This window comes from Rhinolophus sinicus, linkage group LG06, assembly GCF_036562045.2.
Source record: "Rhinolophus sinicus isolate RSC01 linkage group LG06, ASM3656204v1, whole genome shotgun sequence".
In the NCBI taxonomy this organism is placed as follows: Eukaryota; Metazoa; Chordata; class Mammalia; order Chiroptera; family Rhinolophidae; genus Rhinolophus; species Rhinolophus sinicus.
Genome location: NC_133756.1, coordinates 52,195,273 through 52,217,126, shown reverse-complemented (window position 1 = coordinate 52,217,126; position 21,854 = coordinate 52,195,273). Strand labels below are relative to the sequence as shown.

Genomic DNA, 21,854 nt, shown 5'->3' with positions numbered 1-21,854 from the left:
AAACAAGGCTTCGGCATCTGTCTCACCAGGAAGGGGCTATGTAAGATGCTGGGATAGGCCGGGAGGCTAGAGAGAGGTAAAGAACCAAGAGAATGACCCACAGGAGCCAGAACAGCACCGGAAACGCCATGTTTGGGCTTATATCAGGAGTGTCCAAACTTTTTTCAATGTTTTTCACCAAGGGCCATATGCGGTAAAATACACAAACAGCTGGGCCACTCACTCTAGGTGAAGTACATATTGCCTCACCAGGTTTATTTAAGTAAACTAAATATATTTTTGGAATTTGCCGCGGGCCAATAAAAAATGGATTGCAGGCCGCAGTTGGCCCGCGGGCCTCAGTTTGCACACCCCTGGCTTATATGTTTGCGCATGGTCTGTGCGCGGCTACAAGTGCAAACAGCAAGTGTTCTCAAATGGAGGTGTAAGGATCCTTAGAGGACCACAGACACATTGAAGAGTCTGTGACTTCTCCAAAATAATCTTTTAATTTTGTGTTTTCACTTCAGGATTAATCTAAAAGAAACTGATATAAATAGACACTGGACCCTCTGAATGGCCCCTTCCCAAGATGGCACTGAGGTTTGCATTTACGGCTACAGGGGGACCAGCAGTCCTCGTCATAAGCACCAGGACTTGTAATGTGCTGGCAAGCACACATGGCAATGATAAAGGTCAATTTCAGACACTAACTTATCAAGGAAGACTTTGATTTCATGACACCATGAAATGACAGGCAGTGGAGTACCATACTGTATTAATTGCCACTGGCTAATAAGGAAATGACAGAGTCAAACCGGAAACATAATCAATGTAACCACACCAAGCAAAGGTCAAGTGACAGTAGGCTTTCATAACAATATCCTCATAATGGCACGAAGGGATTATAGAAAGGTTTTGTTTTAGTGGCTCAAAAATTACAAAGAGGCGGCAATGATAAAAAGCTTTGTTCAAGTTGCTTTCAAAATAGTGTGAATGAGTCATTTCTATTACCTATTGACTTCCTTCAGCAGTCTGACACTTAGCTACAGGCTGAAACTTTAAAATTTTTCCACATCTGTTAAGAACTAAAATTAACAAACATTATACTCTTGTTTGATTCTAGCAATAGTTGAGTTAGATATATTTGATGTTGACTTCAGCAACTCTAAAATGCGAACCTTGTCTTTGAATGTACATTTATAGCATTAGCAAAAAAAATCAGAACTCATTAAAATTGTAATTGGTCTAATTACGGTCTGATGGTCCTGAGATAGCAAGCAAGGTCTTCAGGTCCATAATGTGCTTCTCAATAACATGTTTATTGCAAATAAGTATTCCTGGCATTAGTACTACCAAAATCAAAAGACTTATTATATGCATCAAGTATATATGAGGACTCAAGGCAACAACTTTATAATTTTTTTAAAAATCAACATAAGTGATTTAGTTTCAGCAAAATACCATTCATCATATTAATATTTTTAATTTACATTTAATGGTTTTAAAATATTGTTTTGCATTTATTTGTGATTTTTCAAATGTTTTATTAGTTGCATAAGCGCAATAAACCCAAGGAATGTGTGTGTGTGTGTGTGTGTGTATATATCTTATTTCATGTTTGTACATATTTAGTATAATTAAAGCGAATTTGGGTCAACAAAGGGAGGTTGCTGAAAATTTTTTTTTTTTGCTGAAAACTTTTAAGGGAAAGAAATGCATGTATGGGTTGTTCGATAAGCACTACCATAAGTAATAATACAGGAGTGATTTGGAACATGTTCATTCATTCAAAAAACATCTGAGATCCTACTGTGTGCTAGGCACTAAGGTATAGTGGGGAACAAGACCCACATGTCTACGACCTCATGGGGATTAGAATCTATTAGAAAAGACAAATAAACATAGTAAGTGAAATACTGGGGAGGTACAAAGAAGCAAACAGCAGAGGGACTTAATTTAAGTGGTGCAGGGGTAAAAGAGGGCTTCTTGAAGGATATGACATTTCAGTTAAGACAAAAGGAAGACATCGGAGTTAGCCAGACCAAAGTGAAGCAGCAGGGGAGGAAAGAGCGTTGTAGGCATCAGTCCCACCCTGAAGGCTTGCTGTCACCAAAACAGCAGATTAGAGGAACAGAAAGAAGTTCTGTGAGGCTGTAAATGGGTGTGTGTCTCGAGTACACTATGGGGAAAGGAGAGGTTGAGCAATGGGTGTAGACTGAAGATGGAGGCAGGGACTTCCTCCTGCGAGGTCTTCAAGTTTTCTTAAGGAGTCTCTTGAGGGTTTTAGGTAGGTCACCACCATACTGAGTTTTGCTCTGCAAAATCCCCTCGGGCTTCACTGTGTAGACAGCCCTGGAGGTTAGAGGCAGGGAGGGCAGCTGGAGGCAGCTGCAGCAGTCCAGGCAAAACATGCCGGGGTCCACACCAGAGTTTTGTACTGGAGCAGAATATTGGAGCTTCAAAAGATAACAGATAAAACTTTAGAATTTAAGTTTCAGATAGAATTGAGACAACTTGGCAATGCACTGTGGTGGGAGTTAAATGAGAAGGGTGTGTTATGGAAAATGTCCAAGTGGTAAGTGGTGCATGGTGTCTTTCGCAAGATGGAGGAAGAACTGCAAGTTCTTGTAAGTTGAGGACCACCTGCATTCAAAGACTGCTTTGTGCTGCTGTTTGAAAAAGTATTTTTGTTTTCCTTGCAATTTCATACTTCTGCATCTATTAGGAATAGTTTTAAAAAACAAACAAACAAAAGTCATACTGACTTGCATAACCACTCACACCCAGAGGCGGCAATATTCAAAACAAGTCTGTGTTCTTTCTGGAAAGTCTTGGTTCAAAGGCAAAAATCAGAGAACAGACAAATGTTTTCTTCTTCTTTTTTTTTTTTTGTCAAGATCCGAGAGTAACCGGCCTCCGGGCTCTGAAACCGAATCTTTTGATCCATACGACTGACGTGCTTCAAAGCAAACCCAAGAACTACTCCAGACCTTTCTTTGATGGGACAATGGCAACAGCACTACTGAGGCACTCAGGCTAAGGGGCTCCAGTCTATATTTTATGCCTCAGAAATAAGGATTTAAATATCAAAAGAAATGGCAGCTCAAGTTCAAGTGACCAATGCATGCACCTGGCAGAATCTAACCCCACACTAAACCTCTCCAAGTAAATTCACAATTTTCTAAGAACACACAACTCTGGGAAAATGTTCCCATGACCCACCCTCGCATGAACATTTTTAATGTTTCAAAAATGCTTAAAAACTGGAACAAAGCAATTAAAAAAATCTCAAAGGGTCAGAGCAACTGGAATTAGTTTCAGAATGCATTATCCATGAAAGACGCCTAGCCTTTATAAACAGGGCATCTTCTTCACACCAAAGCAGAAGCAAACAAAGGAAGAACCAAACGAATGCAGAACACAGAAAATGTCACGTGAAAGGAAATTCATGTCTGGCCTAGCCTATGACACAAATCTCGAGGCTTGCTTTTCAAGGGCTCTGTAAAAGCAAGGAGTGGAAAAAGAAGAATCACAATCATTTTTAATCTCCTGAAAGCAAGAGACAGAGCTTTATTAATATTTCAGGTTATCGGGATTACGAAGGAGACAAATGGAAGCAGAGGGCCCAGGGGGCCACCCTACCCTAACTGCTTCTACGCAGCTCAGCCTATGACCCATCCACAGCACTTTCCATTCTGGGCCACCTCTTCCTCCAGGTTTGCAGACCAGAGGACTATTTCCGTGGGTGATCATTTATTCTTTTTAATCAACACTTGTGTTATACTTACTAAATGCTAGGCAGGGTTCTAAATGCTTTGCAAGTAAGAACCTACAACTATGTGAGGCAGGCACTACATCATTCTTGTTTTACATGGGGGGTGGCGGGGCGCTTATGCACGGAAAGGCTCTACAATTTGCCCAAAGTCAAACAGCTCATCAGTGATACAGCTGCGATTGGAACCCATTCCATCCTCTGACAATGGAGCAATAAGGGTTATTTTAATTTTCTCCTTTATTTCCTATATTTTCATAGTTTCTTTAAATGAGTATTACTTTTATAACAGCAAAAAACTAAAAGATCACTTTTACTTTGAAATAGCAAACCAAAAATATAAAATAACATAAAAGCAAGGCCTCGAATACCTCATGTATGAAATCATACGAATAAACATCTCATCTGCCAGAAGCTGAGGGGCTAGGCCAGATGATCTCTGAAGACCTTTGCTACAAGATCTTCAATTCTATGCCCTGTTCCCCACTCATGAGGCAGTAAGGGAAACAGAAAACGCACAGAAGGGCAGCGATCATGAACATGTGGTCTGGAAAACTGACTTGGGATTTAGTTCCAGCTGATAAACTGTATAACCTGGAATAAGTTGCTTAAATCCTGTAAGGTTTAGTTTTCTGACCTGACAAATGGGTATAGTTATACCTATCTCCTTGAGTTAACTCATGTAAACCACTCAAAAACATAGGAGTGCTTAGCACAGAGAAAGAGGTCAAAAACTGTTAAACACAGGAAAACTAAACTGCCAAATATTTGCCTATTTAATTATTCCTGGGCCAGAGCAATCCAATAAATCAAAGATTTCATAAACTCATCAAACACAGACAAAATAAAAGACAGTGAATAAAGACACAGAAAGTTTTTCATTAATGCCGTAGGAAGCAATAAGGGCTGACAGGGTAGAGACCATCTTTGATCCACAAAGAAATGCCTCCCAGATCCACAGCCTGGAGTCATGGTGCTGCACTGGAATATAAGGAAAAAGTGACAATGTTAGGGGACGTGCCTCCCTGATTTGCCATTTTTAATATGAAGAGTTCTGTTTCAAGGAACAAGTTACTTCACCTCTATGATTCTCCATTTCACTCTTTATAAAAGAAAGTCATTGAATTGGGTGGTCCCAAAGAATCCTTCGAGCTCTAACAATCTGTATTTCTTCATCTCTTTCAGTCATGAAATATGTACAAATGAGATTCCATCACATTTTTCAGTGCTATCACTCTGTCAAGCAAATGGGTCTTCAAATAGCTTGTAAGGAAGAAATTATTTAGGTTGCCCCTTTAGTACAGCAATTCCCCAGAGTTATGTTAAACGTGCCTGTTGAGAAGAATGCTTCTGGCCCTTCTGGTCCTGATATTATTCTTCTCTCTCAAATACAACATTGGCAAATAGGAACCTGGCTCCAACACAGAATCTTAGAGGGAAAATTAAACGCTACCAACACAGATTTCTACATCCATAGCCTTTATGTAAAAGAATTTTCCTCATACCCAACTCCCATTTAGTGTTTTTGTGACCACCAACTATGATGCAGAAAGTGCTATAGTAGCTTTATCAAAGCCTTTAGGGAGGTCCCTTGTGCCAAATCCAAAGGACACAGAAGATCCACAGCTGTTCACTGGCTTGCCCAGGTATCACACATTGATGGTTATGTTACTGGAGGAGCTCAGAGCATCCCTGGCCACCACTGAAAGGCCTAAGGCACTGATGATGACAATAAAAGGAAAGAAAACAATTAAGGTCTCTAAAAGAATGAATGGGAGGGCAGAAAAAAAAGAACAGAGAAAAGGGGCATAGAGCAAAAAGCTACAGGATCACAGTCGGTCATAGGAATAACTACACCAAGTGCTTTACATACATTAAATTCACATGATAAGCCTCACATCATTTCATCCTCATTTTAAAGACGAGCAAACTGAGGCTTACAGAATTGAACTTCCTTTCCTAGGTGCTACAGCTAGTACATGACAGAGGTGGTACATGCACATGCACATGGGCTTTTCTAGCACAAAGCTTGTGACTGAATGGTATATGCACGCTTTGTGACCTCAGAGAGCAGCCTTGGCCCACCCTCCGATGGGAGGTTTCAAGTCTCTCTGAAACCATGGCCAAGGATGGATTGCCTCCCAGGTGCCTTCAGCCCTGGGCCCTAGTTCAGCTTGGCTCTGCATGGCTTCGAAGGAGATTTGTGCCTCATGTGAAGCCAAAGTCTGTCTCCCTGTAACTTCCACCTGCCTTTATCCCAGAAGATCATCATATCTGCAGCAAATGAGGTTTCCTGTCAAAGCCCCTACCAATAATGAAAAGGAAGAATGGAAAATGTTAGGCAATTTTCAAAGCAAATCTGAAAAACTCCTGCGATTAAAAAAACAAACATATCAGGACTTGTAAGAGTAAAGAGCCTTAGGATTCGTAAATTTACTACAGAGAAGGTTGAAGGTGGGCCTGTCTTTGGTTATTGCATAGAAGATGGTGTATATCTATTTCTATTAAGAAAGGAATCAGAGTTATCTTAAGTTTTAGCATAAAAAAATTAGTTTCAAATATTACTGATTTGAGAGAGATCACAGTGCAGAAGTTTTCATTTCTTCCAGAAAAGCTTAAACTGTACATTTCCTTTATCTTGAAATGGTTCAGATAAAAGCCTGCTTTAATAGATTTGTAAGCTGTCTTTCCCAGCACTGATGGAAGCTTACTTAGAAATGGAAAGCTCATCTAATGTGTACCTTCAATGTAAGCTAACCACTAGGGTTTTTGGTTCCATCCATAAAGTGGGAATACTACCTGCTAAATCATATTTTAAGACTATTGTAAATATGTGCTTTTCAGCCTTACTGTTAACTGCCCCCTACAATTATACAATTTACTCATCCAGAATTAAACACTAAAAGGCAAGAAAATTTACTCTAGCAAATATATAAAACATTTCATATATTTATATGTTATATGTATTTATAAAATGTGTATTAATAATTGTATAAATAGTATTTTAACACTCAATAATTTTAACAGGATACTGCCAAAATCATTTTTGCAATTTTAAATTTTCACTTCACTGTTTACAACCATCTCCTGAAAGCACACAATGGGTCAGCTTCTTTGTTGGTGCACTGCTCTAAAATCTAGATCTCATACTGGGCATTGGTGGCAGGACCGATCACAAGCTCATTACTTCTTTCAAAGAGTAAATGATTCCAGAAGCACATAGAGGAATCATCATCATGAAATAAATGGACAAAAGGGCAGATCGAAATTAGTAACTACCAACTTTTTCCTAAGAGTAGTTATTAAAGGATTATGGTTTACATTTATAAAAGCAAAGATAACCTGTTATACTATCAGTTCTTTTGGGGTGAAATCTCAGGGTTGTAGATAATCCTCTTTCCCTGTATTTAAAATAATGAGAGGATAATTTCTTTCCTCCATTCACAGTTCTTACCCCCAAACCATTTCTCACTTAAGTAATTTTCACAGCTGTACTTGAGGAGCAAAAAGGCAGACAGAATGTTATACTGTAGACTTTGACAAATTAAAACCAGAGCAAGGGGACCAATGGCAGCAAGTCGAAGACACCAAGGTGAACACAGGTAATGCTTAGCAACATAGGTAAATGAGCTAATATAGTAACAACCTCTAGAATTTTCATCAGTGTTTCTTCACTATCACCTTCATGTATCAACTCTCTCATTCAAAAATTAGTTACAAAAAAAAGAGTCAAATCACCCTTACTCCCCATATCTACTGAACAGTCTACTAATATAATTTATACTGCAAATATAGAAATTCATTTTAAGCTTCTTAATAAGCATCACAGAAACTTGATTTCAGACCTCTACTTGTAAAATATCTAACACTAATATATTATAAAGAAAACTGATTAAATTTTATTCATCATCCCTTAACGAGCAACTGTTTATTTTTGATCCCTTCAAAATTTGTATACATAACACAGTTATAATAATCAATGTACTGTGAATGAATTCCTTTTTACATTTATTTCATATTCTTTTAAACTATTTTTGTTTATATAAAAATGTTTAATTCTAGTAGTTTTAAGCAGATTATGACTATTTCATTTCTTACCATAAATGATTATTTACTGGCTTTACTAATAAGATATGATAAAACAGAGAACTACAATTTTTTATCTGGAAATAGAGGTAAAAGTGGTTTGCTTTTTAAGACTCTTTGCTTTCAGAAGACTCAAAAAGCTTCACCTGTCTTTGTTTACCTGAATGCAGCAGGTAAGCAGCAAAAGACTATTGTCCCAATTTTACAGGCTAACAAATTATGATATTTATAAAATTTATGGCGTTCTTGAAAACACCGGTTTCCACTTAATACATCGGTTTAATTGGTAATAAAACCATTTTTTAAAAAAATCTACATTTCATCTATTTGTATTGAGCCATGCCACTTTTTTTATACCTTAATTTGGGTATGGTTTACAGGTAAACCCAAATAAATTCAGAAGATATCATCAACATTGAAAGAATAGCAATGGTAATTTTCACTAAAATTTCACAAGGGAGCTGAGTTCCCTAAAATCCAGACAGACCAATAGCTCCACCTTACAATCTCTTCATTTATACCATAGACAGCAGCCCTAACACCTGCTCCCCACCCTGCTCCAACAGAGAGCAGGTTTCATACCAGGAAACCAAAGAACTATTACAAATTTTGGGTGGAAAGCTCTACTTCAAACTAGTGTTCAAGTATTCTTATTATGCTCATTGCTTTCTGAAAAACAACGAAAAGCCATAAAGATATTCCATGTAGAGAAGAAGTTAATCATGCAGAGAAAGAAGCGTTTGGTTAACTTTGTATTAAGTGGAAACCGATGTCATTCTGAGGGTTCCTTCTCACTGTGCAGACAGAGAAGGTATAGGGCAGGAGCTGGCAACCTTCCCAGTGCAAGGTGAGGAGCGACCAACCTGCTTCCCTTTTCCTACCAGTGGAGTGTTGGGGATTGTGGGACAACATGCTTATCTAAGATGGAAGCAGATAGAGCGTATAAATTGTAGAACCATGGGAGATTTTCAGTTTAACTCTTCCTTTCTCTTCAAAATGAAAAGAGCCTTGTTGTTTCTGATTATAAATGTAATATCTGCTTGTTATTTAAAAAGTAAATGCAGAAAGCTATATTTAAAAAATCATCTATAATTCTACCACCCAAAGATAACTGCTCTTAAATGTCTTGGTCTATAGCCTTCCTTGTTTTTTCTTTCCATGCATACACACACAAATATGTGTTGTTTTGTTTTGCTTTTTTGGAAAGTGAGGTCAATTGTAAACTCTAGGGTAACCACTAAAAATTTTGTAAAGAAAGTATAACGATATGCTAAGAGATAAATGGAATCATATAAAATGTTCTCTTAAGCCTACAGAAGGCAGAAATTTCTGAGAAAGGGAAAAGGAAACAAAGAGCAAATGTAGCAAATAGAAAACAATTACAAACATGGCAGCATTAGGCCCTCTATATCAATAATCACTTTAAATGTGAATCATCTAGATATGCCAATTCAGAAACATAGATTGTCGGAGAAGAAAAAAATAAAGACAAAAATATGTGTTGTCTACAAGAGACCTACTGTAAATATAAAGAGATAGGTTAAAAATAGAGAAAGAATTGAGATCATAAGCTGTGTACTGCTTTGAAGTCTGGTTTTCTACCTTTTCTTGAAAGGTAAGTGAAGGAAAAAACTAGTTTATTGAGAAATTCTATAAAGTTCCCAATGTGTGCACATATAATTCTCCCAATATATAAACAATGTCTAATATTTCAAAATGTTGCCCTATTTTATACCACTGGAGGAATAGAGATAGAGTTGTATATTATTTGAGCCCACAAATTAATAGATGAATACTTAACACACATATTTCTCCCTAATCTTGCTTGTATCTCACCAACAGACATCTGCCAGCCATAACAGATTACCTTTCTTTACAAGGGGCTGTCACTCCTTGTGGGGACAGAGTTCCAGAGAGCAGTTTCCAGGCTCTCAGCCTCGCCTGGGGAGGTGCTGGCTCAGGTAGTGAATGACCATCAACTGTGATTGGTTGGCCTTCAGCTGTAACTGGTTAGCCAATTGGCTATTGATGTAACTGCGGGGCTGCGGTGATTGGTTGGTTGGTTGGCAGAGAAGTGAAAGGCGGACTGTGGATCATATGGCTACTACTGTGTGTGTTTCCCCCAGCTGCCAGAGAGAATACAGTGGTATGACTCCCCTATCTATGGCTCTGTGGGTGTTCCTTTTTGGCCTAGCCATATCCTGCATTCTTATGTGGGGAGCCGGACCAGAGGCCCTGCAAGGCTTCCCCGCACGACACTCCTTGTTTCTGGAAGTAGAAAAATATTAATAAATGTCTTTATTCCTACCTGAGAATATATGTGTATGTATGTAAATAAAATTACTGTAGCAGATTCTTAATGTATGTATATAGTTTAATGTTCAACATGAGCTGCTGAGCTTTTCTTACTAGCAGAGTTATGAAATACTTTACTGATCTAGCAAGTTCATGTTTAGATGCTATATGGTTTTTCTCTCTTGTTCCTAAATGTAATGCCCAAGAAGGACATTTTCCATGGCTGCCTGTGTAGCATGTCCACAGCGATCAAACACATTCTGGAAATGGGCTCGCCTAGATATATTAGTCTACATTTAGCTAGAATAATTTCACATATGCCAAAGGAGTGTTTCTGAGTTGTACATACATATTCAGGTTCCTCATGCTAAAAAACAGAAAAGCATTACACTTGATTTTCTGAGGTTAGAAAAAATGACTGAAAATTTCCCATTGTGTGATGATGCTGGAATCTTTGATCTCTACCACTGAGTTCCCAGTCAGGCAACTTAGTTTATTTTGAGAAAGCAAATCCTTCCTGTTGTTTCTCAGGAAATGGAAGAACACATTTTTAGACTATGTTTTAATTTCACAGTTTATACGGCTTTAACTTTTTAACGATGTTTCACTCTGAAAAATTTAATTATGTGGAGAAATTAAGACTTTCAAAAAGAAACTAGAGCAGTGGGGTGGAGAGAATAGTATACTCAGACTTCAGCTAAAAGGGTAAATTTTTAAAAAATGTCTCACACGAACTGTTACACCCTGTTTCTTCCTGTGAAGAATTTTCCAAGCCTTAAGTTGTGTAATAGCTTAATGAGGAAAAAAGAGAAATGGCCCAAGTTTCTCTGAAATATGTTAACAGCATAGAGAAAGATTAGAGGCTTAATTTTAGAGTGTCCTGTCACCTGTTTAGGCTTGTTAAAATATTACAGTAATCTCTGGAGCCACTCACCTGATCTGGATTCACCTTTAAATGTAGCCACACCTCTAGGGCTTTAAGATGGCATGCCTGTCCTTAACAGGAGGCAGGGACAGTTAAATGGCTTCGAAGAATAAACCTTCCAGGAGAAGCACATATCCAATGAGAAGACTGATGAAATGCTAACTGTTTCTGATTTCTCTACAGGCAAAGAAAATCAAGCAGTAGCGAAGGAGGAAAAAAACGTAAGGTAAGATGCTGTAAATTATGTTTAGCCTTCTCCAACTGTTGAATTCTCTTCTACAGTGCCCCACTTCTAACCAAGAGGGAGAAATAAACCCAGTAAAAATAAAATGCAGTCATACAGGGAAAGAAACAACACAGATGATGGATGCAAAGACCATCATCACTGCCTTTATGAAATGACCCGCTGAGGTCTCAGGGAGCCGTGGCCCACAGAAAACCCACTGTCTGTGCCTTGCACGATTCCCATCACAGCCCATGCTCCTGTTGCCCCTTTGCTGACTTGCCTCCTCTCTCCCAGGGGCAGCCCAGTAACGGACACCTGCGCATGGTCATCTCACAGCGGTACTGGTCTCATGTTGTCAACTCCCCAAAGACACTGCCATTAGAACTGCTCTCAGAAGAACTCATGAATTATGAATGACAGGAAATCTAACTATTCTTATTCTTCTGTCTCCTCGTTCTTGTCTAATGATGAGCAAATCTCCCAGAAATTCTGAGAATTACAAGAGATTAGAGAAACCTTTAAGTGTAACTTCACTGAAAGATTAGGAAACTGAGGACCAGAGACAGACCTAAGCTGGCTTCCCCGAGGCCATCCTCTGACAATGGAAGAAGCAAGACTAGAACTCTCAAGTTCCCTAAAGCTCAATCTATTGTTCCTTCTGTCCTACTTTTCCTCCCTTCCTGCAACATCCTTAGGCTTTCTTAAATTACCATCTTAACATTTCAGGCAGAGCCCGTGTTATTTTAAAAGGTCATTCATGGTACTCCATCAACCAGGAAATACAAACAAACAAATAAAAAAACCCCACCGTCATCAGTCATCAAGCATCGAATCCCAACCAACAAAACCCCACTGGGCCCTCAGTGATACACGGCTATTACTCATCCTAAATCCATGAGCTCCTTTTTCCAAGTTAACTGTTACTAACCTTCAAATGTTGTCCCAAGGCCTCCTCACAGCAGATTTCATCTGCTCCTACTTTACTGAAAAAACACAAGCCATCAGGAATGAATGTTCTCAACTGCCTTCCCCTCCACTTGCGCACTTGTCTTCCATCACCTCTCCTATCCCCAACGAATGACTGTCCCTGTGTCCCTATTCCTTCGCAAGACAACCAGTTTGAGCATGCCTGCACTCCAGACCTCGGCTGCCCTATCGTTTCTAGAACCTTATTCTGTTAGTTATCCTCTCTTCTACCTTTAGTCACTCCAGTACTCTCAACCAAAATATAAGCTCCAGGAACCATTACACACCCAAAATATTCCTTCATGGACAAATGGGTATAAACACACACACATACCCACGTCACTCAGTGCCCCTACTTCTCAACTCCGACATTTTCCTCACCCAGGACATCTAGATTTAGACTTTTGGACTCTTTTGACTACCAAATGAATACCTAATTGCCAAACCCAATCTCCCATTTCTATCTGTATTCTACCTGACCATTCTATGGCCTGAGACAGACCTGACAGCTTTTCACTATTTACTACCTGGGTGATTTGGCAAGTTGCTTACCTGAGCTTTAGATAAACAGCTTTTCTACAAAAGACAATAACAATCATGATTTTAGGGGATCGTATGCCACAATATATGGAAACGAAACAAAACAAAAACAAATTTTCTTTGCCTGGTGCTCAGTATGACTATCATTTGTGTGTGTGTGTGTGTGTGTGTGTGTATTTTCCTGATCTTTTCTCTTTCCCCTTCTTTAGTCTGCTCAGACTTTGGTTCTCTGGCCATCCCTGTGGGATTTCAGCTATATTCATGGCTACACCCACCGGTTTCAGTCACTCACACTCTGTGTTCTTCACACACTGAGCAATTCCAGGCTCAGTTCCTGGGCTGTTTTTTTCCTCCTATTCAGCCTGGTACATAATCCTACCCTATCCCTTCATTATGCAGCACCAAAACCTCCTCCTTTACGAATTATTTCCTCACAAACGAGAAAACAAATCACTCTCTTCTTTGTACCTCACGCTCTGTTACTATTTTTCACAATGTACGAGTATTGCTATAAAGTGCCTCACATTCTAGGTGCCAGTGAATGATTTATGTGTCTATCTTCTGGGCTCAGGCACTGTGTCATATTCACACGGTATCTATAGAACTTAGCACAGTGACTGGTACACAGCAGGTAGGAGAACGAGAGATAAGGGAACTCGGATTTAACACTTTGGAGCTCAGCAAATGTCTATACAACGGAGGAAGTATCATGGCTGCCAATTATAGCAGAATAATTGAATAAGAGAGAAGCTGGTCAGACAGGTGGATCTGACAGCTGGTGAGGTGAGCACGGAGGAACCTGAAAGAGAAATGGAAAATATCCTCCCTGATGAAGTCCTCTCCTGAGTATGTAAGTTCAGCGTGCCAGTAGCTGGGGCTGTTACACTCAAACTCAGGTGAATAACTAATAAATTCTGTTTAAAGCACAAGAGGAGAACAATTCCAACAGCGCAAAGACATTGCTCATATCTGTCCAAGCAGGTTTTGGACTCTAGAACAGTTTACATTATAATTTTATCAGACTTTGTGCAATTTAGTAAATTTCAGTAGTTAGACTGCAACTCTTGCCTATATCCATAAAGCACCTTAAGAACTGCAAACGAAAGAAAAATGAGATACAGCCTATCACCATATAATTCTAGAACTGATGGGTACGGGTAACATCTTTGGCTTAGATGAACAATGTCATGCAATTATCGATTTTAAGACCACAGACTGTCCCCCACAATAATTTCAAATTTATTTATAATAGTAAGCCACTTCATAATAGTAAACCATGTATGTACTACATGATTTCATTCCATTTCATAAACTAAGGAAAAAGCACACTGTATTTTGCATAGGCATGTAAATGCCCACTTACCAAATAAAGTGACCTAGCATTCAGTGTGACATAAATTGGAAACTGGAGGAGAAATGAGACCCAGTGAACTGAGAACAGAGTGGAGAAAAGTAAACTTGGAGAATCCAAGCTGAAACTGGCAATGTTTTCCCATTAATAAAGAGATATCTATAATTAACAGGCTTTCAAGGGTATTCAGCCATGTATTACAGCATCACACCTCATAAAACATTCATTCAAAAGCTGTACCAGGAAGGCACATGCCAGCTCTATAATAAGCACATGCGGAGCACTGAAGAATAAAGAGAAGCCCCTGAAGTGAGACACCCACTGCCCTACATAGATGACCAAGTGTGAAAGGCAGCCATAATTGCTAATAATAATAACAGACAAATAAAACTGAGGAGGAAGTAGGATGTTAGGAATATTTAGATTATGTTACTAAATAAATAATGTTCCCAGAGAAGTAAATACATTTCTAAAAAATACATTTGCAGGTGTAAAGAGTTAACACAGATGTAAACAAGGGCAAGAAATCTACCTAAAATAACCTAAAATATTTTTGAACTTTTATATCTGTATCAATCAAGCTAATAAGAGCAAGAGATAGAAATGTACACATAATAAGATAAGATGTATTTCAAAGCCATAGTATAATTTAAAATGCGTCAACCCCAAGAACACACAAATATGCCACCTGAACAAAACAGAGATCTCAGAAGGACGTTTGTATAAATATGCACTTTTAGGCTACAGGTAGCACCAAAAATTTGCAGAGAAAGAGTGGATTCTTTGGTAAATGGTGGTGAAACTGGCTCACAATATGACCACTGTTTTAAATAAAAACAAATTTGTATCTCATATCTTACATTCCAAATAGTTTTAAAAACCCAAATAGTTTTTAAATAGTTTTAAATAGTTTTAATACTTTTAAATAGTTTTTAAAACCTATAAAACTAATAAAGTGAAGAGAGACTATATTGTGAGTCCAGAATAGAAAAGCCCTCCTTAGATGACTCAAAATGCTTAAGACCACAATAACAGTAAAAAAATTGGTGGGTTCAACTACATTAAAATTAAAGATTGTTGTTGTTATTAATGAAAAGCATCATAGGCAAAGTTATCAGGCAAGTGACATACTGGGAGAAAATATTCACAGTGTCTAAAGCTAACAGGAGGTTAATTTCTATATAACAAGGAACTCTATAAAAACTCTTTTAAGGGACTCTTACAAGAAAAAAGCAAGAGACCCAATTCACAGAGAGGGGAAATTAAGTAAATGAGAAGATGCTCAACCTCACTTGTAATCAAAAAAGGGCAAAATTAAACTATTAATATCTATCAGATGTGCAAAAATCAGGGAATTTGTTACTTAAAAAAAGGAATCATCATGTAGTATTATTGGTGGAGATATAGACCTGATAACACTGCGCAGTTCCTAGTAAAATATTAGTATGATTATATCCTAAGACCCAGCAATATTGCTTTGGACAATATTGCCTGAAGAATACCTCATCAATGGATTCAATTATATTATAACTAGGCTCTTTAGGAAAAAATGAATACATATCACATGAAAGCCAAAAATATTTATAAAAAGGTAGACTCCATCATGTTCCTCAAGTCTGCATATTCTCTACAGTTTTAACTGAACCTTTGCTGGAAAGGTAAGTAAGACTAAACAAAATGTTATCATTTCTCTTCATAGGTGAGGTTAAGTACAGAGAAACAAGCAGATATAATGAGGGTAATGTTTCAGTGTGGGAACTGACAAACCTGGATCTAGGTCCACGTGACTTGGTAAGCTACAAACTCCTTATCAGGGTGATTACTTTGTAAGTTATATAAATGTCTAACCACTATGTTGTACACCTGAAACTAACAGAATATTATAAATAAACTGTAATTGAAAAACAAAAATAAACAAATAGATAGATTTTTTAAAAAGAAAACACAACCATAACAAAAAAGTTACAATCTCTGCCTTAGTTTTATCACCTAGAAAATGGGGATATTACCCACCCTGAAAAACACCAGGAGGATTAGAGACACTCCATGTAAAGTGCCTTGCACATCTGAGGTGTCCAATAGGTAGTAGGAAGTGACTTTTTTTTTTAACCAGAAAAAAGAACATCATGCACTAACCCTAACAGATTTTGGTGCCCAACCTAAACCGTCCTATACAGAATACCCAAGCCACAGCAACAGGCACAGAAACCAGAGATTGATTCAATGTGAACTTACATGTCAGTTTTTTTCCACTACAGAACACGGATAAATAATATTCATCCTTTCATATATTTATGAAAACTGTAAAAGTTAAGGTCAGAAAGATTCTTTTAGCTTCTGGGAAATGAATATAAAGTTGCTGCTGGTGGTAGTTCCGACAGTGGTGATTCTGCAACTGGTGTCAGAGTCCTGACTCTATAAACGTAAGGGATATTCACAGTAGTACTGTAGGGAAAATGCTTAGAAGAAATCCAGTTATCCATGAGTGAGTAACTGCAAGACATCCATGCTGATCAGGAAAAATAGTTAACCCGGAAACCAAAGCAGATCCAAAGTCAGGACTTTACACATCACGTGTTTAAGGTATAAGAAAGAGGAAAAATTCCACCTGGGAATTTTTATAAACTGGTGGCAAACACACTGTACATTTTACATCACCATTTCAGTATTTTCAGCCTGGAACAGTTGTTTTACTTTCCTCCAGTTTTCCAACCTGTGGGATTCAGTGTCCTGGTAGAGGGCTGTAGACCAAATCCCTGTCTCACTCACACATACATGCATACACTATTTTACAAATACAGGAAGATGCTGTGGTCATAATTTACACTATATATTCAGTTGAATGACAGTAAATAGTCAATTTGTTACTAAATATTAGTAATCATCAGAAATAAGTAAAATTCTGGGCCGGCCCGGTGGCTCAGGTGGTTAGAGCTCCATGCTCCTAACTCCGAAGGCTGCTGGTTGGATTCTCACATGGGACAGTGGGCTCTCAACCACAAGGTGGCCGGTTCAACTCCTTGAGTCCCGCAAGGGATGGTGGGAAGCACCCCCTGCAACTAAAAATTGAACACGGCACCTTGAGCTGAGCTGCCGCTGAGCTCCTGGATGGCTCAGTTGGTTGGAATGCGTCCTCTCAACCACAAGGTTGCCGGTTCGACTCCCCCAAGGGATGGTGGGCTGTGCCCCCTGCAACTAGAAAAAAAAACGGCAACTGGACCTGGAGCTGAGCTGCACCCTCCATAAGTAAGATTGAAAGGACAACAACTTGACTTGGAAAAAAGGCCTGGAAGTACACACTGTTCCCCAATAAAGTCCTGTTCCTCTTCCCCAATAAAAAATCTTTAAAAAAAAAGAAAGAAATAAGTAGAATTCTAAACAAACCAAAATCTCTGAAACCTTTTGAGCATTAGATAAAAACTTCCCGATTTTCGTAAGGGTTGACAACCAATGCTTTAAAGTATACAATTTCCAATTGAAGGTAATTTCTATTTTATAATAGACACGAAGGAAAAAGAGAGAGGGTTTTGATAAAGTGGAAATCTTAACACACATTTATCTCCACTCCTAGTCCTCTCTCGGCCATAAACTTTTCCTTGGCATTTAACATCAAAGCTAGTTACCCTTTCATTCTTAGTTCACAAGCTATTGTAACTGTCCCAAACAGACAGAAATGGCAGTGCACGTGTATGAAGAAAATATACATCATTTCATTCCTTACTCATAAAAGAAAAATTGTTTACTTTATCTTATGTCCCCCTCTACGTTCTCCTTCTTCTCCTGATGCTTTGACTCAATTCTATAGAGGGGAAGTTATAGATTACTATAGATACTCCAATTGTTGAAGAGAAAATAAATATTTTGTCCAGCATTTTCTAGTCCAGTGAAAATGTACCCCAAATTTTAACTTAAATTCTTCTCGATGCAACATATCTAAAGGGAACCTCAACTTTAAGCACTGCAAAGAAAAGTAAAATTATTTCCAACTGAGGAATATTACAAAATATTTAATATGTAATTTAAAGTGTAGATGGGTTTGCTCATGTCTTTCTGTAATATCAATTTGTAAGCCGTTATCCTGAGCTAGGGTGGGGGAATTGAGAAACTATGTATGGTGGTGGTATGGTACATATGATAGGGATTGCGGGGGAGTGTCATACACATTATTTATTAATTTATTATTTATTTTCTGAGACATAAACTGCCCTAGGGCTAGACCAGAAGTGTTGTTTAAAATATGCTATGGGGTGGCTGGTTAGCTCAGTTGGTTAGAGCATGGTGCTAATAACACCAAGGTTGCTGATTTAATCCCTGCATGGGCCACTGTGAGCTGCTCCCATATATATATATATATATATATATATATATATATATATATATATATACACACACACACACACACACACACACACACACACACACACACATATATATATATATATATATATATATATATATATATGCTAACCTGACCCTTCAAAAAGAAGGGTCAGATACTGTTCACTCAGATACTGGTCACTAAGGCCCAACAAAAATATCTGTAAATTAAAATATGCCATTAGAATTTTGGCAGCAGGAAAAAAAAAATCACATTGATGCAAACATAGCTAAATCTAATCAGTAACACACAGGAAGTGTAAATTTCAAACATGGGAGAAACGAAACAAAAAAAACCCTTGAGTTCTGGGTGGAGAGGAGTGGAAAAAGATCTGGAGATTTAGGTAAGGCTAATCTGTCTTTTGGAATAGCTAAGGACCACCTAAATCAGCATTGCCATCTCTTCCTTAGGCAGCAACTTTCCAGATTACAAAAGAGCCAAGGATTACAAATCAAAAGACTCTTGTTCAAGCCCCAGCATCTCCATTTACTAGTATGACCACTGACAAGTCAAATTTTATCAACCTCAGCTTCCTTTCTTGGTAAAATGGAGTAAACGAATCCTATTTCACCAGACTATTAAAAGGAGTTAACACATTATAAATGAGCTATAGAAAATGTGCTCTGTAAACACAAAATAAGGATCTAAAGGCAGTTATTATTCTTGGGTTATTATTTATTATCACATTCTGTTAGGGTGGGAGTAAATCCTGTTCCTAAACAGAGACCAGGTTTGGAGGGTCAGCCACAAAGGCTGCTCTATTTTATCTTGAAGCAGAAGGACAGATGCTGAAGAGAGTGCTCAAAGAAATGAACCAGAGGGCTAGGTGTATACTTCAGTATAGAAACAGGCAAAATATTATGGCTGTCCAGGTCTTTCAAAAGTCTCTCTCAATGACTTGTTTTCACTTTTAGTCTCACGTTCTATTTGGCAAGAAAAGAGGCATAAACCCAGACATTTCACAATTAAATTCAAATTTAAGAAGCCTATGTCTATCTATCTAGAAAGAGATGAAATTAACTGCTCAGTTCTCATAGTATTTCTTGGCGACTTACTGCTAACACAATTATGCCAATTATTGACATTATCACAAATGCTCAAAGCAACTGCATTTTTTAAAGGGATTAAAGTTTTGAAGGACTGTTGGAATAATGGGGTCTTATCATTCAAATTACCTCCATGCAGCTGATAGAAAGAAGGAAAAAACAAAAAGGAAGGGAGGAAGCAGTACAAATTCCCCATGCTACCTGACTGACTACAAAAGATTTTCCTTTCAGAGCCAAAATTAATTGTGCAGTAAATGTATTTTATTATAAAGTTTTCAAGTTAGAATAGTATAGTCAGCATTCGACATCATGAATTTAAATTCTACAGCTAACCGTGCTTCCTGAGAAAGCTTGGCCACCCGATAAGTTGAAGGAGCTAAGTGTATGTAATACTGTTATTAAACACTTCCCTCCATACTACAGAAAGAGACCCTTCTTTGCAGAATCTCACTTTCCTTCCTTCTAGTCATCTGCTCACATCCCATCTTCCAAAACAGAGTATGAAGATGCTACTGGCTTTAGCATTGTTCAAACATTTAATTTCAGGCCATATAATCTTCTCATCAAACTGGTTCTTCTCAGCCATCCCACCTTCCTCAGTGTCCCTCCATAAGACTGGAGTTTCACCAGGTAGATAAATACAGGTGGGGAAACAAGGCCCAGCTTTCACTGGGGGAGAAGTCAGTCTAACTTAGTCTGCAGAGAGAGGAGCTGCCAGGGAAAAGTAGCAAAAAGTCTGTGCATAAAACCAGCCTTTTCTATAGTGTTTGTTCTCTACCTGAACATCTGAGATGGAGCAAGATATGAAATTATAATCTACCTAGTGAATTTTACAAAAGTTATTCTCAATTTTACTCTGATGAGAAGTGGAATGTAACGAATAAAGATGTCTGGCTCCTACCTTTAAAAGTAGCCTCTGTCTCAGCAAGCGAGCCTGGCTAAGAAACCACAACTGCAGTTAACAAGCCAGACACCAGACTAAACACCTCAGAACTAGCTGCCCCTCATCATTACCTTTCCGGTGTGTGTCTGCATCACTAATTCCCTCAGTTCCTGAGGGCCTGGCTCTCCCAAAATAGAAAGCAAAGAGTGGGGCTCCTCGGTTTCACCGGCTCAAAAAGAGGTGGGATTTCTGAGCCTGGACACCAAGACTCTTGCTCTCCTTTCCACCTTACACTTCACCCACAACTCAAGTTCCTTCTCTCGCTAGATCCCCACCTTTCACACTCACACCACACTTAATTACACCCAAGCCTCCCAGAACATTTATGTAGATAACCCCAGGCCAGCGAGTGAGGAACAAAGAGCCACTGCTTCAGGCAGCAGGAGGAGGCGGAGGCGAGGGTGGAGAGGACAGCTGGGGACTCCCGGAGGCTTCCCGGGCACGGGCAGCCAGCCTGGAAAGCTGCCTCCTAGGGTGAAGCTCAGGCAGGTCCTACCCGGGTTCAGCACCCTGCGCGGTGCAGCAGCAGTCTGGCAGAGACCCTTGGTGGGAGAAAACAGTAAGTGGGACGCCACCAAGAAAATGCACGCGAGTCAGGCTGCAGCGCGGAGCTAGAGGTCCGCACTCGGGGCTGTGGCCAGTGACAACCCAGCGCCCGGCCCCACCGGCTCCCCGATCCGGCCCCACGTACCTGGACCAGGCAGCCACCCTGCTCCCTCAGGGCGCTCTCCGGGGACTTAGCTTCCGGTGGGCTCCACAGGCTGGAACCGGTTGCGACACGGAGACTTCACTCCTCCATCCTGGGACCCGGCAGCACGTTACAGACAGCCGTGTACTTCCTGTTTTAAAACACAGGGGAGAGAAAGAGCAAGAGAGACCCGAGTGTTGGCAGAGTGAAAGGAGGGACGCAGACCAGCCGGGAGGGCGGGCCGGGGGGCTGCGGGTTGCATAACCGCCGCCCTCCTCGCCATGGTCTGCACCAGGCGCTTTCCCCACGGGTGGGGACCCACCACACCGCCACCCGCGAGCTGGCTCCCCAGGGCCCGGGCCTCCCCCTGCCGGCGGCCTTGCAGCCAACCCAGCACGCTCGCAGCCCTTCCGTTTCCAGCCCCAGCCGAGGTCTCCCCTCCCCACATGTACCTAAGTCAAAGGACTACAGGCTTCCTCCGAGGCGCCCCGAGTGCAGTCTGTCTTCGTTTTCCTTTTTTCCACTCCCCACCCCGCCCCTAAAAAAAACCGCCTTGGGGAAGGTGTAAAGACAAGACTGAGCCTTTCCAGGGGAGTGGAGGCTGGATTTATGCACAATTTTAAAGTTAACAGCCACATCCCAGTATTATCCCCTCC

The 21,854-nt window shown here is 39.5% G+C and overlaps 1 protein-coding gene across 5 annotated transcripts in view; it reads right to left on the bottom strand.

Annotated features, from left to right (window-relative positions):
* Positions 1-21,854, bottom strand: part of LRRC8D (leucine rich repeat containing 8 VRAC subunit D) — a 110,850-nt gene that overhangs the window by 68,449 nt on the left and 20,547 nt on the right. For 3 of the 5 annotated variants that reach the window (XM_019753240.2, XM_019753246.2, XM_019753251.2), the window contains exon 2: positions 21,202-21,349. The exons of 1 other annotated variant lie outside the window; for it this stretch is intronic. The gene's annotated coding sequence lies outside the window, so the exon portion shown is untranslated. Of the gene's footprint in view, positions 1-21,201; positions 21,350-21,650; positions 21,674-21,854 lie in introns of those variants that run through there. One more of the 5 variants, XM_019753269.2, reaches the window with a different exon arrangement.